The sequence below is a fragment of the Schistocerca gregaria genome, chromosome 4, assembly GCF_023897955.1.
Source record: "Schistocerca gregaria isolate iqSchGreg1 chromosome 4, iqSchGreg1.2, whole genome shotgun sequence".
NCBI lineage: Eukaryota > Metazoa > Arthropoda > Insecta > Orthoptera > Acrididae > Schistocerca > Schistocerca gregaria.
Genome location: NC_064923.1, coordinates 499,773,976 through 499,794,757, shown reverse-complemented (window position 1 = coordinate 499,794,757; position 20,782 = coordinate 499,773,976).

The window sequence follows — 20,782 nt, the reverse complement described above, 5'->3', positions numbered from 1 at the left end:
GCTGCTGCTGATTGAGAACCAAGAGTAATCTGTGGAGCCACAGATGATTATGGGACAGGCAATAGTTAGAATTGTAGCTTCCTCCGCATGTTCACTCCTACTATGCTCTCAATACTTGTAGGTAACAAAGTAGTGGTCCTACAATGGTGTGATCATAGCTGCACGCTATGTCAGTGGGAGCACCCAAGAAACACTTCTGCACTCTTTCATGCTCCACTTCCTCTCTGCTAACAGCGCAATAGAGACTCTCCATAAGAAAAGATAAACAACGGCACAGCTATTGCCATTTTGTCACTGCTATCGATACATTTAACTAAAGTTCTCTTGGCTATTACCCAGCAGTTTACAATATTTATATCATAATTACAATCAATTATATACATTCACAAATAAATACACCATTACATATTAAATATAGTTTCTCTAATAAGGTTTACAGATTCAGAATTAGAGTACAGTACAAGTTCTCAACAGTGAAAAATCTTGGATTGCGTAGAAGGTATTTTTCTGCATTTTTGGTGATACACTGTCCTGGTGAAATTCACATGCTTAGTCTTCTTTTCATTAATGGTGAGGCCTCTAGATAGTGCAGCTTCTTTCAGGTCGCCTATTTTTTTCTCTAGATAAACCTTTCTTCTACTAAGAACTGTTACATCATCAGCATGTGCGCATAACTATGTAGCCAGATTTTTGTAGCTTTTGAATGGCTGCTTTAAGAGCCAGATTAAAAAAACATTGTGGAAAGGATATCCCTTTGTCTGACTCCTTGACTAATATTAAACCATTTACAGATTTCTCCATATACTCACACTACAACCTTGGAACCAGTCAGTGTAGCTTGGATAAATGAAACACACTTAGATGGCACACCAAGCAGTAGCAAATCAGACAGTATATCTGCCCTATTAAGATTATCAAAGGCCTGATGGAAGTCTACATAGAGGTCATGAAGCTCAATATTATACTCATATGCCTTTTCATGTGTTTGCCTCAGTATAAATATCTAATCTGTTGTTGCACTATTTGGCTGAAATCTGTATTCTCCCATAATCTCTTCTGCATATGGTACTAGCCTGTTGTAAATAATAGCAGAGAGAATCTTATAGTTTACTGTCAGCAGGATAATTTTTGAGTAACTTGAACAAGAAGTCTTGTCTCTTTTTCTAATGGATTAGTAGGATTGCCTCTAAGTTCTACTCTTCTAATTTCTTTCCTGGTTTCATATGAACTGGATAAGATTGTGGATACACTTGTGGAGACCAATTCCCCTTTTTTCCATTCTGATGTTATTCAATCAGTTCTTCCCCCTTTTTTCCATTCTGATGTTATTCAATCAGTTCTTGGTGCTTTGTAGTTTTTTAGACACTGCACTACCTTCTGTACCTTCACCAATGTAGGTTCTTCTATCTATGGATCTGCAGTGTACTAGAGTGGTTGCACACTCCTGGTAGGATTGCCCTCCAGTATTCCCTTGAAGTATTCTCTCCATCTGTCCAGAACATCTTATTTATTTGTCAGCAAATTCCCCTCTTTGCCCTTATGTGCTGTTCTTTTTTGTCTATATTCTTGAGTTCCTTCTTTAATTTTCTTATAAAACTTTGTGCACTCATTCCTTCGATTCTGCTCTTCCATCTCCTCTTCCTTTTTTTCTCCCAAACACTTTGCTGGCTCTATTCTCTTTTCATTATATATCTTGTACTTCACTGTAAGCACTTCAGCTTTGCATCCTTTTTCTGTCCTACTGCCTGTCTCCATTCATCATTATATCAGTCTCCATTTCTAAGTCTACTTGTTTCCCCAGTATTTCATGAGCTGTTGTGAGAATGGCATTTTTGGTAAAGTTCCTTTCTTTTTCTATATGTTCTTTCAGCATCTTTTGTTTGTAACTCCTGTCTCATTCTTTTCTGATACTCTTGCACAGAAGACCTACCTTTTAATTGTTCTATATTTCGTTTCTTTACTCTGGTACTATTTCCTTTGGCAGCCATAGTAAGTTTCTGCCTCATTTTGGCTCCTACAAGATAAAGGTCAGAATCTGAATTAGCTCCTTTGAAAGTGCAGACGTTTTCCATGTCAGATGCCCAAGCCTCCAATACCAGTATATGGTCTACTTGGTTTGCTTTATTTGTTTGTGGTATTTTCCAGGTACCTTTGTAGAAATATTTCCTTGGGAAACAGGTATGTACTGCCTTTAAGTTGTTTGCAGATGCAAACTGGACAACACTCTTGCCATTGTTACTAGCTTCATTGAACAAACTTTCCTTACCAAAGATGCTTCTGAAAGTCTCTTCATTGCTGTTTGGCATTATAGTCACCAAGGACTATTTTGGAGTCTTGTCTTGGTGTTCTATCACAAACCTCCTATAGCTGATCATGGAAATCATCTGCCATGTCTTACTGATTCTTCTTCTGTTGGTGCATATACGTTCACTGAAAGTCACATTGTGAAATCTGCCATTGATAATATGCAGAGCATATATATTCTTTCATTATGTGGAGTGAAAGCAATGATAGATCTATGCATATCTTTGGAGGCTAGATTAGATTTAGATTCAATTCAGTTTTCATTCCATAGGCCCAAAAAATGTGATGATTCTCGTGGGTGTGGAAAATGTCAGAAAGAAAAATATAAAAAATTGAATATCATACTTACTCCCCTGATCATTTGGCAGGAGATTGTCAAAATAGGTGAATACAACTGGAACAGCTAATATTTACAGAATTAATGCACTGTCAGAATGGAACATTGTTATGCACTATTAACAAATTTATCATACACAAAGTACCTAATCTTGACTGTTGTGACCAAGTGCTTTCTAAACTGAAATCTGACAGGCATTTTTACTTAAGCTGGCTTAACAGTCTCTGTTAAGATATTCATCTATAGAGTAGAAGGAGTTGCCTATCAAAAAGTCTTTCAAATTCTGTTCAAACCGTGCTTTATCTGAAACCAAGTTTTTAATGGTTGCTGGCAGAACCATGTGTTCCTGAATATTGGACCCCTTTTTGGACCAAGGTCAGTGATTTTAGGTCTTTATGTAGATTGTTCTTATTCCTAGTATTGATACTATGAATTAAGCTATTGGCTGGATCTAGTGATGTATTACTTGCAACAAATTTCATTAAGGAATAAATGTGCTGAGAGGCAGTGGTTAGAATAAAAAGTTCCTTGAACAGGTTTCTACATGATGTTCTTGAATTTACACCACAAATGATTCTTATCACATGCTTTTGCACCCTATAAACTTCTGGTCGGTTTGATGAGTTGCCCCAGAATATAATTTCATGTGACATAATAGAATGAAAGTAAGCAAAGTATGCAAGTTTTTTTAATATTTATATCTCCTACATCTGATATCATTCTCACTGCAAATACAGACTTCTTTAGTCACTTAAGCAATTCTGTTGCATGCTCTTCCCAACTGAATTTATTATTGAGTTATAATACCAGAAATTTAACATTGTCAACCTCTTCAGTCCGCATGTCTTCATATGTTACACACATGCTGTAAGGAAATCTCTTACAGTTTCTGAACTGCATATAGTGGGTCTTCTCAAAGTTTAATGACAGTGAATTAGCTTTACACTACTTATTAATGACAGTGAAAATTTGATTAGCAGCTATTTCTAAATCTGGACTTGACTTGTTCTTATTGCAATGTCTGTATCATCTGCAAACAAAACAAACTTAATATCTGGCAATGTAACAGATGAGAGGTTATTGATGTTCACAAGAAAAAGCAGTGGACCCAAGATGGAACCTCGAGGAACACCACATGTCATTAATTCCCAGTCAGATGAAGACTGACTGCTTACTGCACAGGTATTTCGCAATGACACCATTTATTTCCTGTTAGATTGATAACACTCAAACCACTTCGCAGCATTGCCGGTGACACCATAATATTCTAATTTACTTAAGAAAATTCTGTGGTGCATACAGTCAAAGGCTTTTGACAGGTCAGAGTGAATGCTATAACCCCAACTCCCTGCAAGAATGATTAGGTTCATCTTTACCATAAAGAGTTACAAGGTGACATTTTAATTTACAACACTCCTGAATTTGTGATAAATCATACTTGTGCAGAAATGTAAATGCAAAGAATGTTCAATGCCCAGATAAGTCTACGAGGCTTTAACTATTTTGAAGAAGACTCTGACAGTGTGACTAGGAGCCACTACACAGTTTCCTAACTCTGTAAGGGCTGTATTTGCACCTTCTTCTATGGGCAGATACTGTGTTAATATCTTTGTATCTCTTCACCACTCAACTTAAAAACACACACACACACACACACAGTTCAGACATTCCTTCTATGGAATCAACTGATGTAGATGTAGGCCACCCCTTCCAGGTTTCTGCCGCATATCTTCCTCTCCAATACTTATACAAAACTGTGTACACGCCACCTTAAATCTTTAACAGTAGCACAACCCCCTAACTTTATGCCTCCCAGTGACGAAATTTGCCCCCAACATCTTGACTCTGCCTGGTTACTCCAACATATTATGTTTCCTGACTGCTTTTAGAATTGCTAACTAGGCTTCTTCCAGAGCTATAAGTTACCTATATAATGTTATTAAAAAGCCTTCTCTCATGGTATTCTTCCAATGTTTATTACATTATTTGTTACTAACAACATTCCAGCAGGGTTCTCCAGGTGGTTTTCACCTGGCCTTTAATACTATTTGTTAATTACTGTTCACCTGGGATCTACTCACTACTACTAGATTATATGGTTTATCTTTATTCTTTATAATCAAAGCTGTCACATTCTGTCCACATTTAAAAATCATGAAAAAATTAGTAAGGTATTACACACGTAATGATTTATAAGAGTTGGAACTTAAATAGTGGCAACAATTTATTCACAACTGATACAAAAGAGTTACATGTTTGCACCTGTTCCTGTCCTTCAAAGTAGTCACCAGTGTTGTGTAGAACCCATTGCCAGCAATTTGGAAGACGTAGTATTACCGTTAGCAGATCTGTTCTGTGGAATGGTGTGAATGGAGCGGTCTGCTGCCTGTTGAATCTCTGGAACAGTTCTGAAGGGAATGCCATGAATTGGTTCCTTCATCTTCGGAAGCAAATCAAAGTCACAAGGACTTAAGTCCGGGGAGTATGGTGGATGGCACAGTACTTCCCAGTCCCATCGACCGAACAGAGCAGCCACAGCTTGCACCGTATGTTCCCACGCATTGTCGTGCAAAATGATGGGTGGGTTGCGTAGAAAGTGTCGCCAATTCTTTCACAAAGCTGGTTGCAGGTGATGCTCCAAAAATGAACAGTAATACTGTGCACTGACAGTCTGCTGTGGAGGATTATAATGTGTTACGATAATAACATTACAGTCGTACACGAGAATCACCATAACTCTCACCATACTGGGGCTCTGACACACTTTTGACTTTCACGGCGACCCATAATGATGGCATTTGTTGGTTTGGTGTTTCAGTTTTGGCTCATATGATGTGGCCAGTGTCTCATTCAGTGTTACAATATGGCATCAGAAAGCCTCTCCTTCACACTCATAGCACCCCAAGTGCATCTGAGGAGCGCTGTAAAGCGTCCATTGCTGCATTTCCATCAAGTCATGCAGAACCCATCATGATGAAATTTTTCCCATACCCAGACACTCCTTCAGCACAGCCGTATGCTTTAATCTGGTTTTGTGGGCAAGCTCCTGAATCATATGGTGTCGATCACTGTCCACTAACGCAGCAACAGCATGCACTTCTTCAGAGACGCTAGGACGACCTGCCTGATGCATGTCTGCCACAGTTTTCCAACCTTCGTTGAAGGCTTTAACCCAATGTGCCACTGTTCTGTACTCCGCACACCTCTTGAAGACCTTATTGACACTGTCATACTGTACAACCTCTGGCACATTCAATCTTGATCCTACTCCATTGTTCCTGTTTCGAAATCACAGTGACACCATTATGCTAAACTGCTCGCTCTCAAGTGACTGTGTTTCCCTCGATTGTGTGCATGCCAGTGATGTGGCACAGGCTAGTCCATTTGCTTGGAGGTAAGGTAGGTATGTCAACAGGGTGTGCTATCAGTGACATTAGTAGATTCTATTGCAAAGTATCTCCACAGCAGTGTTGTCACTAATTAAGTTCCAACCTATGTATTTTTTTTATTATCATACCCTCATGGTTGTTAAGCATTATCACTCTCTGAAGCCTTGTTGACCATACAACATAATTGTGGCTTCTCCGTAAAAAGTGATAATGAATATTCAATTGGACTTTGTAAAAACATGTTGCAATAAACAATGAGCTGCTTTGCCTTTGAATAATGTAAGCACAATTTCCTGGTACATCTACCTGAAAAATATAAAATCATTAAACCAATTCAGTATGGTGATATTAACAAGTCCGCTAGAATAACTGCAAACACTGATAGTTATGAAGGAAAATATTACTGTTCCATAAAAAGTCTGTAACACAGGGATATTGACAACATACCTTCTAGTACACTGAATGTTAATACTCAAGTGACTCATAAGAGGAGGAAGTCTCTGTTTCCTGCCAAAATCAGTTGTTTCTTTAGGAAAATGGATGTAGGTTTTCTTGCAGAGATCTCCTTTCTACATTTTATACATACATTCTTTGAATTTTTTGCTAACACCTGTTAGTTAATCATTGACATTTTATATGTTACTTGTGATATGAGAGTTTTTACAAATTGAAAATTTCTTCATAAAAATAAAACATAATTTTATAAGATACATATTAGTTTTCTCTTAAGCTCCATTTAATCATTCTAGTTCATATAAGAGAAGACTCATCCACTTAACTGATAACCAGTTCCTCTATTTTACGTTAAGAGGTGATATACACTCCTGGAAATTGAAATAAGAACGCCGTGAATTCATTGTCCCAGGAAGAGGAAACTTTATTGACACATTCCTGGGGTCAGATACATCACATGATCACACTGACAGAACCACAGGCACATAGACACAGGCAACAGAGCATGCACAATGTCGGCACTAGTACAGTGTATATCCACCTTTCGCAGCAATGCAGGCTGCTATTCTCCCATGGAGACGATCCTAGAGATGCTGGACGTAGTCCTGTGGAACGGCTTGCCATGCCATTTCCACCTGGCGCCTCAGTTGGACCAGCGTTCGTGCTGGACGTGCAGACCGCATGAGACGACGCTTCATCCAGTCCCAAACATGCACAATGGGGGACAGATCCGGAGATCTTGCTGGCGAGGGTAGTTGACTTACACCTCCTAGAGCATGTTGGGTGGCACGGGATACATGTGGACGTGCATTGTCCTGTTGGAACAGCAAGTTCCCTTGCCGGTCTAGAAATGGTAGAACGATGGGTTTGATGACGGTTTGGATGTACCGTGCACTATTCAGTGTTCCCTCGACGATCACCAGAGGTGTACGGCCAGTGTAGGAGATCGCTCTCCACACCATGATGCTGGGTGTTGGCCATGTGTGCCTCGGTCGTATGCAGTCCTGATTGTGGTGCTCACCTGCACGGCGCCAAACACGCATACGACCATCATTGGCACCAAGGCAGAAGCGACTCTCATCGCTGAAGACGACACGTCTCCATTCGTCCCTCCATTCACGCCTGTCGCGACACCACTGGAGGTGGGCTGCACGATGTTGGGGCGTGAGCGGAAGACGGCCTAATGGTGTGTGGGACCGTAGCCCAGCTTCATGGAGACGGTTGCGAATGGTCCTTGCCGATACCCCAGGAGCAACAGTGCCCCTAATTTGCTGGGAAGTTGCGGTGCGGTCCCATACGGCACTGCGTAGGATCCTACGGTCTTGGCGTGCATCCGTGTGTCCCTGCGGTCCGGACCCAGGTCGACGGGCACGTGCACCTTCCGCCGACCACTGGTGACAACATCGATGTACTGTGGAGACCTCACACCCCACGTGTTGAGCAATTCGGCGGTACGTCCACCCGGCCTCCCGCATGCCCACTATATGCCCTCGCTCAAAGTCCGTCAACTGCACATACGGTTCACGTCCACACTGTTGCGGCATGCTACCATTGTTAAAGACTGCGATGGAGCTCCGTATGCCACGGCAAACTGGCTGACACTGACGGCGGCAGTGCACAAATGCTGCGCAGCTAGCGCCATTCGACGGCAACACCACGGTTCCCGGTGTGTCCGCTGTGCCGTGCCGTGCGTGTGATCATTGCTTGTACAGCCCTCTCACAGTGTCCGGAGCAAGTATGGTGGGTCTGACACACCGGTGTCAATGTGTTCTTTTTTCCATTTCCAGGAGTGTATTTTAATAACCATAGTCTTTTTATTGCACTAATTCAAACCATTTATCCAGAAGCCAGACTGCTGCTTCACTTTTTCTTGCATGTTAGCATGTCATATTTACCTTCACTTAGAAAATGTTTTCTGCTCCTGTCCCCTTCCCCTATTTCCATGGTGTGGCTAAGGCGTGTATTGTTACCAAACATATTGTATGCATTAGTTAACCGCATTCTGTATGTTTTTTGTAATCACATGTGTGTTACTGTCCCATTCCATCCTATGTTAGTAGGTTGTAATTACTATGATGTGATCTGCAGAAAAGAAGGGTTTCAGTAATAGAAACATCAAGTGAAGAGAGAATAGATACCCTGTTGGTGGAGTAACAAAAATGAAATTATGAATGGAAAGACAGAAGATTGAAACCCAAAGACAGAATCCCGTGCCGCTTCCAACCTCAGGATGCCCTCCCTGATGGGTTCTTTAGCAAGGCTCCAGTGGATGAGGTGTGGTCAGCACACCCTACAGAATGGACTTGTCTCAGCTTCACTTGCAAAGGTCTTAAAAATTGATCCTGATATACTCCTGTAGTAAGCATGAAGGTATGGTGCAACAATATCTTCATAAATCATCAAGCAGTCATCATTACAAGTGTCAGTCAGTCTACTGTCGCTATCTTCACAAACTGCTACTGGCTTAAGATAGGTAACTTTTCATATAAAAAGTCACAAAGACCCAGCTATAATATATCATCTGCATCTAACAACTTGTTTCCCATATGAGAGAACTTTGTAGGTGTCTCCACGATAGGGCAATGGCAATTCCAGTGCCAATTAATAAACTAGGATACAACATTGTAAGGCACATTTAAATTCAAGATTGCAGGTTATAAAGAGTAGAGAAAACTGCTTCAGAGAAATCAAAATGTGAAATACTGAAATAGTTAACTCAGACACCCAACAGCTGTCAATTCACTGAATATACAAAGATCGCAGATTCTCCTGGGGATATGAACTTTTTTGATATCTCAATATTGTATCTCTTCACTCTTGTAACTTATTACATTACTAATATAGTACAATATTGTGTAATAACTCTATGTCTTGCTAAATTCTTTCTATAAGGTATGAGCCAACATTACAGTGATACTGTGACTGCTCAAGCAATAATGTTATCTCGTGTATTATAACAGCTGATCGGTTACAGTAGAATGCATGGCTCACTTTATTCATATCATACTTCAAAACACTCTCATTTAGCTCTAGTCAACCATTAAATAAATAAGTAACAAAGCTATAGAGCCTCAGGTAAATAATAAAAAATATATCAATAGGGTACTACAGTAACAAACATAACTAAACATAATTATACAGTTTTCTACAGAAACAAAGTTTGTATTGTATTTTACCATACCATGAGAGATACTGCATTACTACTGCTTAAAGATGTTCTCTATAGTACATACTACACCCTCCTCCTAGGTCAGGAGAGAAGATGCATCATAAATCTTTCTACCTATATCTCTGTAAAATAATACTCTTTTCACTAACGAATTCATTACATCTGCAAATCTTAGTAAGGGTTATATGATGCACAGTCCATTACCATCAAATTTCATGCCTCCCACAAAAAGCACCTGACAGAATCTTCCCTCCAATAATTCATAAGGCACACATACTTGTTGCCTTAAGATTTGAAACACGAACTCTTCAATAGGGTCACTACATGTAGTTACACTACCTCCAGACACATTGCTTTCAAAGTTCAACTCATCATCATTGTACTTGCTAACCTTTTTTTTTAAAGCTATGTTTTCTAACATACGTTTTAGTATACATCATACATTTTAGTATACTCACTTGGATAATGAAATTCTTATTGGTTTTTTGCTATGTCACCCATTAAACTAGATGTAGTTCTGGTGAATTCAAGCTTTTCCTTTGTTTTCTGTTCACCTAGCTCTTGCAGATGCTCCTCCAAACTAGTTAATCCATTTGGGGTACCAACAAAATCTCTACTTTGTTCTACTGCCTCTACTCTTCCTTGCATACCTGAAACCTTGACTATGTATATTTTCATTTTCCTGGGTGGATAATTCCTCTGTGTATTGCATCTCATTGTTTACCTCTTTGAACTGTTCTTTAACTTTATTCCAGACTAAATCACATGGTTTTTGTATTTCAATCTGTAACTTCTTAGCTAACTTTCATACATTATAAATTTTATCTACTTGCATTGATACCTCCTCTAATGCTTGTCCTTGATTCGTAATGTTATTAGACAACCCCTCTAACTTTTTCAATTCCCATCCCCTTGGGATTTCATTTCTTGCCCTTATGTTTTTAACTCTTCCAAGGGTGCCCATACCTGTGAGCAACGGAGGAGGAAGGAATCCCCCCCCCCCCCCCGTTTAGCTCTCAGGGAATGGAAAAAATGTAATGTAATAGTGTATTCAAGTGTTTTTCTACCAATAAAATTATTTTTGAAAGTCAGTAGTACAACACAGGTTTTTAACTTGCTCAAATCTGAAAATTTTTATAGCTAGCTACAAGTTGTCATTCATGTTACAAAATATTAAAAATACCCCATACCCCTAGGTCAAGCTCTCCCACCCCCCCCCCCCCCCCCAACCCACTACAAACTATTGTATATGTGCCCTTCAGTTCTTTCAATTGTGTTTTTAAGTGTGAGAAATTCATATTTTAGTTCTGTAACTCAGAAACCCGAGAAGTGGGTCCTTACAATAATTCACAACATGAGCTACTAATAAAAAGAATCTCAGTTCTCTATTTGCAGCTCACTTACTAGGTCTTACAGTAAGCTTCACTGCACTGCTGATGCATGGGCAGCTGCATAGCCATTGTGTCATCAACTAATTGGCTGCTGTACTTCTAAGCAATGCCGTGCTGTAGTTGTGCTAGCCAGCTGTTGTAGGCATGCTGTCAGAGATTACTGTTGCAATTTTAGTCTCAAAATGACCACACAGAAGTCTTTCGTGACATTGATGAGATTCTTCTTCACTTACATACCAAGTTACTTAAGCACATGAATATCTATCCTTGTTGACCCCATTGCTATGGTCAAAAAACATACTTTGGCCTATTTTTTAAAAATACGTAATGCTTCTACAGTTTTCAAACAACATAAGCTTATTTCTTCTTCATTAATCAAATCAGTTCAGGCAACAAAGCTGTGCCCTAGTATGTCTTCCTGGTTACTGACTTGGGCTGCTCTTGGCAGCATTCTATCTTTTGCTATTATTTTCATCAAAATTCTTGAAAAATTCTGAATGCTATCTTCTGTTAGTACCATTAATTCATTTTCTGCACTAGGGCACCAAAATAAGTGTTACAGGTGTAAGGTTTTTAATTTGATGTGTTCCACTTCAGGTATGATCTGTCACTGAGGTGCATGTGTGTGCCAAGTTTACCTTATAAATAATTTGCAGCTGCCATTCCTTAAATTAATTACTTTTGTGGACCTGCTATGGAGTGCCACTAGACCATGACAGGTAACTTCTTCACCATCTGCAACGGGGGCAGGCATTGAAATAGAGCTACGATCTATCCAAATTACTAAGTGACATAAACAATTTAGTGGTAACTCTTCTGTGTTTTATACTGCAATGTTTTTCTTGTACTGTTCTCTTGTAGCTCCTAATAGATTGCAACATATATTCATGTACTCCTTTTACACAAACAAATGATATTTCTCATCAGTGTTGACATTATCACCAGTGCTTTTCACTCTGCGGCTTCCAAGGCACCATCAAGCTACAGTGTCAAAGCATAAGCAGGCCTCCACAACAGGTGGAAATGCACGTTCACTGTTGTGTCTTGTTGATATGCTGAGATGACTTCCTTTTGCATCTATCTGCATGTACATTGAATGAGGTTGGGCATAGTGGTATGTTTCACACTAAACTACCGCCTAAACTATGTCTCCAGTTTCCATGAACATCTTCTTTTGGATTAAGTGGTTAGAACATGTTATTATGTAGGATCAGGTGTAATACCACTGTGGAAGAGAAGGTACCACCAGGTGTTGCAGCTAAGGGAGGGTAAAAAAGCTTATAAATGAAATGGAATGTGACACTAAAGCAACAAGAGTACTGTACAGAAGTAGTAGTGGTAGTAGTAGTAGTAGTAGTAGTAGTAGTTGTTGTTGTTGTTTTATTCATCTGTATATCACCTTGCCATGGTATTATAACTTCAGAAGAGCAAAAGTAACATGATTAAATCAAAACAATGGAAAATCCAGGATGGACTATAACAATATTATGAAAAGGAAAGTTGCTACTCACCATGTAGCGGAGATGCTGAGTCGCAGAGAGGCACAACAAAAAGACTGTCACAAACAACACAACAAGAGAAACACAGGAATGAAAAGAAAATAGTAACAAAGGAAAACAGCACTTGGGTAGGATCGAAGAAAAGCCATCAGGCAAAAATCAAACAATGAAAAATCCAGGATGGAATGTAACAATATTATAAAAAGGAAAGTTGCTTCTCACCATGTAGTGGAGATGCTGAGTCGCAGATAGGAATAACAAAACAACTGTCACAAATAAGGCGACAAGCGAAACACAAGAAAGAAGAGAAAGAAGGACAGACATTGAGTATAGTAATGTCTTAGAACATAGTAACAAAGGAAAACATCAATGGGTTATGACAAAAGAAAAGCTGTCTTTCCTGTGTTTCTCTTGTTGCCTTTTTTGTGACAGTCCTTTTGTTGTGCCTGTCTGTGACTCAGCATCTTCTCTATAAAATAATATTATTCATACATATATGCATTGACATACATACAGATGTAGTTTGAAAAGGAGGACAGGCAGTCAGCCATGGCCTCATAGTAAGAACCACCCCTACAATTGCCTGAAGTAATTTAAGGAAACCACAGGCTGGATGAAGATTGGAGCCTCCACCTTCCCAAATACGAGGCCTGTTTGTTTGATACAGTGCTACCTTCGTCAGTTTACCCCTATTGTGCACTATGTTTTACACAGAAGTTATTTAATAATGTAAAAAGCTAGTGTTACACTGTTCATTCATTTCTCACATCCAGACACTGCACTCACTGTACACACATAGCTTTCCCTTGTAACACTATACACTTAAGTTAGCTGCTGTCGGGACCATAGTGACAATATCTGCTTTCCATATTGTGTACCACAATTTCTTATTTGCTAGCCTCAAGAAATGAGTCAGCGTCCCTCTGTAACAGGTGATATGTCAAGCCCATAGAGAGGATAAGGTGTTAGTATTATACATTGCATAGCTTTTGGGAGTAAGTTTTTTCCAGAAAAGAAAAAAAGGGGAGAAAAAAACATAGTGTGAAGTGTTTTGTGAAATGACAGATGTTTGGTCATCAGTATTGTTATTGTGTCATATTTTTCAACAAACCATTACTCTTTGTTATCTAAGAAAGCCTTCAATGTATAGAATGTATTGCTTAACAGGTATTTTTAACTGTTTTTTAAATAAGTTTGTTTTAGTAGATTCTTTACTCTTTTTAGGAAATTTATTGCACAGTTTTATTCCTTGGTAAAAAAAAATCTGTTTTGAATTTTATGTTTATTCCTTCTTGGTAGATGTGTGTTCTGTTTAACACACATTCCATAGACAGAGCTGTTTGTGTAGTACTTATCTATATTACTTCTGATGTGAACAACTGATTGGTAAATGTATCCACATGGTGAAGTGGAAATCCCCATTATTTTGAACACATCTTTACAATGAGCTCAACTACTGTTTTTGGTTATTATTCCTATTAAATTTTCTGGAGTTTGAAAACTGTGTTCACAGTTTGTGCATTTGTTCCCTAGAAAAGAATTCCAGAGCTAAGACTTGAGTGTACATATGAACAGTAAGACACTAAAAGACGGCTATCTCACACTGTTTATTCATGTCTCTCATCCAGATATGACACACACTGCACACACATTGGTTCACCTTGTAACTCTATCCACTGAATCAGCTGCTGTTGGTACCATAGTGACAATATCTGCTTTCCTATGATGATAGGACTCTAAGAGAATAACAATTTTGTACCTAACAGAGATTTTTTTAGCTACCAAATCATCCATAATTTTTTCTGCAATGTGTTTTGTACTAGGATTTATGTTGGGTTATGCCAACCTGGTGATCTATTGATTATGCTGTGTTACTTCTTGTATTGCGATTTGCATTGAACCAACCCATTTTTATTTTGTATTTGCATATAATTTGATTCTGCTGAGATACTGTATTATATTATACAGAGTTGTATGATTGGTTTATGAATATGTTGACCTTCACAAGGACTCATACTCTTTGCTACTTATGAGCTCGGCATATGCAGTGCTTGTAGCACTATTTTCCAGTTTTCATTCTTCAGTGTTGCAGATTTCTTCATCTTTTCAATTTATTTGTCAATGCTATTTCTTCCTGTATAAGTGCTATTCTCTTCTAGTTAGGAAAGGATAACAACAATGAGAACTATACAACATTTAGTTACCTATCTTGTTATTAAGGACTGAAATTCAAACACTTTTTCTTTTATAACACATTATTGTAATTGTACTGCATGACTCAGTATGCTATATAAGAACACTGAAGGAAAAATTACTCAACTCAAGAGACATCATGCTAACACAACCTCTTGCCTTGATAGTGACCTCAGTTAGGTGAGGGAGAGAATTCATTAGTGTCATATTGAGCTGAATTCACTCATTGGAGATTAAATGCTGTAGATCTATCACATTTTGTGGCTACTGATCACTTTGTTTCACATGTGGTGTCAATGAGGTTGGCACCAGCATCAATATATGTTTGTCTCTAGACTCCGAGCATCGTTTTTGGATGCTGAGCTACCATTATCTTTGCTTTTTTCTGCCATGAGCAGTTCTTTGTAAGCCTTGCATGTGTAAAGAGGTGAAAAAATGAACTACAGTTAATAAGGTGTTGTTTGGTGTAACTGACTCGAACATCCACCTCACTGGTGACCCCGAGTTGTAACGTCTTCCCTTTTCGCCATTTTACTGTGTCCGCGGCCTCCGCATTGATTCACTTGTATTACATCAACACAACATTCGAACAATGACTTCGGCCCAGTGCCTAACGCTGGATTTTGTGATCGACATGCATCGTGTTGCGGGCGATGAACACCCACCAGGATTGCAACACGATGCCCCTCACTCGACGTGCACTCGCATTCGGGAGGACGACGCTTCAATCCCGCGTACGGCCATCCTGATTTAGGTTTTCCGTGATTTCCCTAAATCACTCAAGGCAAATGCCGGGATGGTTCCTCTGAAAGGGCACGGCTGACTTCCTTCCCCATCCTTCCCTAATCTGATGAGACCAATGACCTCTCTGTCTGGTCTCCTTCCCCGAAACCAACCAACCAACCTCACTCGACGATTACATCGATTTCGCCGGACATTTTCGAGCCTGCAACAATAAGTGAGGTTAGGAGTGTGCATGACTCTGGCTACCAAATGCCTTTGTTCCTACCACATGTGCCCTCCATCATTGACGGTGCAGTTACCTCTTACGGATCTCTGTGCAGTGCGGGACCAATGCCGATATCTGCAAATGCTTCGTTGGACAACCTACCACCGCCAGGACAACGATTTGCCATGCCACAATCCGTGCAGTACCACGCGGATTCCTTCCACGTGGCTGGAACTTCTTTGTTCGCAGGTCAACCTCCTCAGCATCCAACCACGCCAGCACCTGCCTCAGTTCAGCATCAGCACATGCTTTTCTGCTTCGATACCTCGGCCTGCAACAGGAACAACAGCTTGTTATCTGTGACTGACCTCCATCTCCGTCCCACTGCTATGCCTCAGTGTTTTGTGCCATGACATTCACCTTACCTGCACACCGTTTTGAGTGGAGTGACTATCAACAGTGAACATTCACACATTTCATCCGAAGTTCGACATCATTTTTCGCACTGGACAGCCAGCACCACCACAGCCTCCCTGCAACACAGGTGGCTCCAGCTCTGATCGTGTGTCGAGCTTTCCACTGACTAGCATGCATTTTCAAATTTTGAACTTTTTCTCACTTGTCACCCCCGCAATGGCCCCAGTCGAGCTTCTGCAACTGTTCTCGGCACATCTCGGTGCCTCATCCGCATCGGTCTTCCATGATGCATCAATCCGAACATACCCGTAATGTGTAGTGCTTCCACAACCGCAATCCCCATATTACATTGTCTCACCCGCGTCGGCCTTCTGCGTCGCAACGGATCACGCTCAACCACCACACGTCACCTTCATGCTCCACCCGACCAGCCCTCGTCGCCACATCCTCTGGAGGCACAGTCTCCTGGAATACTGCAGCAGCAACAGATTATGTCAGGCTGTGCCCCAATGAATTCAACTCAAACTGTTCTTCCGAACATTCTACAACGCTTACCGACACTGCGGCCATTTAATCCCAACAGGGCAAAAACTTGGTTCAAAATTGTGGACGAAGTGTTCGACCATTATAAACTCGATGAGTCAACCATATTTCTGTGTCTTATCACCCACCTGCACGACCAGGAGGACTCGATTGTGGACCTGGTCGATGCCCCGGACTCAGCTACCCGGTACACTCTAGCCAAAAAGACAGTTCTACGTCGGCTTGCACACTCAACTGAGACAGCAATACGGCAAGCGCTCTACGTCGAGCAATTAGGCAATGACGAACCTTCCCAACTCTGGAAACGGCTACGTGTCCTGGTCAGTGCCGATCTACCTTCTGACACAGCTCTCCTCGCCATCTGGTCAGATAAACTATCTCCTCACATCCGCTTTGCTCTGGCTCAGAGGTCTCCTGAACCTGTCAAGCAATGAATTACAATTGCTGACAAACTACATGATTCATCACTGCTCTATTTCGCCAGCCACTGCCTACCTGGCAAGTCTCAGGTTCAGGCTCTTCCGGACGCGGCCGGAGCCGAACTGTACTGTTCCGCTCGCTCCGGGAAGCAGTAAACAAGCAGCTGGGACGTCACCGACTCTGCCCACAGTCACACCCCCTCCTGCAGCTGAACCTGCTGCAACCACTGAACCTCGGCCACTGCCTCTGGCAACGAACTTTCCACAGGAAATGCAACTGCACTACCCATACTGCTACTTCCACACAAGCACACTTCACCCCCATACTGACATTGTCGGCCCTCTACCGCCCTCTAACGGCTCTTGTTATGTTCTCTCGTCTATCGACCAAACAACTCGCTGGGTCGAGGCTGTTCACCTCCCCAATATTATGGCAGAAAGTGTTGGTTGAGCTTTCGTCGAGTCATGGGTATCGCGTTTCAGGTGTACAGCTATAATCACGACAGACCAGGGCAGGCAATTTGAGTTGGCCCTGTTCAATGACATTAGTAACATTTGCAGCATCTGGCGCATCCATACCACAGCATATCACCCACAAAGTAACGGGCTAGTTGAGCACTGGCAATGCACTTTCAAGGCGGCTCTTCGATGCCACGACTCTCTTTGGACGGAGGCCCTTTCCCTTGTGCTACTCAGCATTTGTGCAATTTGTAAGTTCTCCGGCATTCAGCCAACACGTATGACATCCAGATGAAAGATTCAACTGTCACATTCTCTATCAACATACTTAAGCCTACTCTTGTCGAGCCATCTTCTACCCCCCTTCAGGCCACGACCACGTCACTCACTGTTGTGGCTCACGACGCTCCGACCACTCCCTACAGGTCAGACTTACACACTCAGTCGAGTGACTTCCAGCTCCAACTGTCAAGCTCTCCTCCGACCTCACGCCCTACTCCGGTCTCACACACTCCATCGAGTGACCCCATGCTCCCCACATTGAGCTCACCTACTATCACACCCTTGCCGCCAGGCCCTTCACCAGTCCCTTCGATCTCTCCCCAGTCACCTGCCTCGCCCTGTCGAGGTTTCTCACGTCCCCCCATCTTGAACTTGCTTGAGGTGTTTGTGCCTGTTCCCCCCGGGCATTATCCACGACATCTCTATAATACTACACGATGATACACAGTTCGTCTTGTGTTTCCCTCCATCCGGTGCTCATGACACAACCTCCGCCATTCCCTGCCACCTGGTGAAATGTGTTCCCCTCTCGCCCGATGTCGACCTCGACATGCTTCATGTGTTCGCCATGCCCACCGGAGACGTTGTCGTCGCTCCATTCCACTCGCAAACCGCCGGCCCACCTGCCGCCGCACGACCAGCACACCCAGTACGACACCCAACATGCTTCAGCGACTTCCAGGTTTGGTGGCCGAACCTTCCTTCACGTCATCTACCCACGCAGCTCCCCAACGACGCTGTCGAGCTGACCGTGGTCCTGCTCCCGCGGACTACCCCTTCCGACATCTTGGTCCCCGCCTCCTCCCCCCCCCCCCCCCCCCCCCGCTTCTCTAGACTCCGAGCACTGTCTTTGAATGCTAAGCTAAGATTATCTTTGCTCACTTCCACCATGAGCAGTTCTTTGTAACCCTTGCTTGTGTAAAGAGGTGAATAAATGAATTCCTGTTAATAAGGTGTTGTTTGGTGTTACTGACCCGAACATCCACCTCACACCCACTGATTCATACAGTACAAGACATTTTCAATTTGATTAAGGTTGGGTGACTTAACAGGCAAATCAAGGTGTGATACGGTGCGTGAGTGTTCATCAAACAAGGAATGTATGTATGTATCTCTGTGAACACAGCTGTCACCATCTTGAAAAGTGAGAGTGTCCATGGCACATACAATGTGAAGACACGGAAGAAAGGGAAATACTTGGTCCCTGAGAATGTTGTAATAAATCCAAGTCATTATACAAAAAAATAAAAAGAAAAAGAAAAACACGGAATTTCACAGGACCAACTCTGGCCTGAACTATAGCATCCACAATGCAGGTTAAAAAACCAATGGCACCATCAGTGCACTTGACAGTTTGCACAATTTGAGAACAGACAAAATTGTTACTCGTAGTACTACACTACACTCCTAAAGTCAGCTGCTGTCCGGTTTTTGTGTTGTTTGGTTCACTGAAAGTAAACAGATCCTGATGGTACCACTATAAAGGGAGCTAATACTGGGAAATATTACATAAATTTGTTGTTTAAAACACTGGATGAAAGGAGCAGTTGAGTAGTATAGGAATAGGGCCAGTGCCTTTTCTCAGAGTAACTGTTTTCTTTACCTCCTAACATACATATACAAAGTAATCTAGAATCTAATCTTGATTATATGTTACTTACAGAATTAGATGGGGTGGTATATGTAGAAGTTAAAGTTGATGATTTGATGCTGAATGATTCTGGAAATTCTGGTGTGTGTTTTGAGTAATGAGTTAGAAACCAGTAGAGCAGTGCCTGATAGATTAATGTTTCCAGTTGATGTCAGTGATGATGTGTCTGAATGTGTTTGTGAAAATGGAAAAATAAGATCTAATTAGTGATAGAGTACTAAGTGTAGTCAATGACTATAGTAGCAAACGTCAATATGATGATCAAAAGTGTAAGGTCTTGGTGATGGAAAGTGTAAGGTCTTAAGTGAAATTTGTCAAAGTGTGTACTCAGATGATAAAATTGCCATGAAATATATGGAACAGTCTCCGGGTGGTAATATGATTAGTGAATGTGTACAAGTAGTGGAGGAAGGGAATGTGTGTGTTGAAATCAGTAACTTGCAGATAGATTTGAGGGACCTCTGCAAAAGCAATTACCCAGTTATTGAAAGTACCACAAAACCAAATGAACAAGCAGCAAATAGCAAACTTCTGCTGAAGAATTTATACTTTATGCCATACAGACAAATCTGTATTGTACACCTTGTCATGCCACACTATGAATATTTTGATCCAGTAGCCTTGAAAATACTAATTGGAAGAAAATTACAACTCATAAAAAGCTCAATTAATGTTCACTACTTTTCGCAAATTCAAACACTGAGGAGTGAGAAATCGGATAACTTAACACGTTTGAAGCTAATACTGTAAAATATTTTTTGTACGTTATATTCGTATTTCTTTTATGTGTGAGTATTTGCATATTTATACCTATATTTTGCCTAATCATAGAGTGGGGTTTGAAAAGGATATATTTGAACATTTGTGTATGTTTTTACCTGGCACAGATAGGAGGTTTCTTGATATTTATATAGAATCATTTGAAATTGTTGAAAACTGACACCAAAATGCTTATATACTTGTATATCCTAAGTCCAAAAGAGTATTTGGACTCAGGAATGTTACGCAGCTGAAATTATACAAACAGCCTTCGTCACTCATATAACATCACAAGAATTGCCTTTCCTCTGGAGGTTGCCAGCTCTTTTTCAATTTGGGGGTGGCGAACCCAAGGTTCCGAGCTGATGTGACTCTTTCCTTTTCAAGTCACATCCTCTCTTACTTTTCTGTACAAACTCACCTTCTTCCACTTTCTGACTTGGACAAATAGTTAGAGACTGGATGCCAAAAGGAACTGGTGCATGTATTTCAAATTAAGCCAGCTGCCTTTTTCTGGTTATCTGGATACGAGTACAAACTTTGGGTGGGTTTAATAATGTGTAGTTTA